Source organism: Zingiber officinale, unplaced genomic scaffold (genome assembly GCF_018446385.1).
Source record: "Zingiber officinale cultivar Zhangliang unplaced genomic scaffold, Zo_v1.1 ctg164, whole genome shotgun sequence".
NCBI lineage: Eukaryota > Viridiplantae > Streptophyta > Magnoliopsida > Zingiberales > Zingiberaceae > Zingiber > Zingiber officinale.
The window spans coordinates 110001-110729 of NW_024589855.1; positions in this window are offsets into that span (position 1 = coordinate 110001).

The following is a 729-nucleotide window of genomic DNA, read 5'->3' on the forward strand; positions in this document are numbered from 1 at the left end:
AAAAAAATATAACAAAAATGTATAAGTATGACCTTACTAATCTTAATATAATTTCTCTACTTATAAAATAAATAATGAATATGCATAAAACAATGATAATAACTAACCTGATCTGTGGTAAATTCGATTGTATAATCGCGACTGTTGTTGGAGAAATCTTCACTATGAACATCATTCTCAACTGACCAACTATCTGAAAATAAACTCAAATAGTCATCCATAGTTTCAGGAAGAGAGAAGGAGAGGCTGAGAGGGAGATAGCAGTGAAGGGATGTGTGAATAAAGAGTGACTAAAAATGAAGTGTGAGAGGAGGATTTAAAGGGAGAGGTTTTGACACGTGTCAAGAGTTGAAGGGTGGATAATTTAAGAGAAGGGGAGGTTCTGACATATGCCAAGAGTTGAAGGGTGGATAATTTAAGGGAATGGGAGGTTTTGACATGTGTCAAGAGTTGAAGGGTGAGTAATTTAAGAGGAGGGTAGATTCTGACATGTGTCAAGTATTGGAAGATGAGTAATTTCAAGAAAGTGAGGAGTTCTGACATGTGTCAAGAGTTGGAAGTGGGGTAATTTAAAGGGATGAGAGATTTTAACATATGTCAAGGGTTAGAAGGGGGGTCATTTAAAGTGATGAGAGATTTTGACATGTGTCAAGGGTTGGAAGGGGGGTCATTTAAAGGGATGAAAGATTTTGACATGTGTCAAGGGTTGGAAGGGGGGTAATTTAAAGA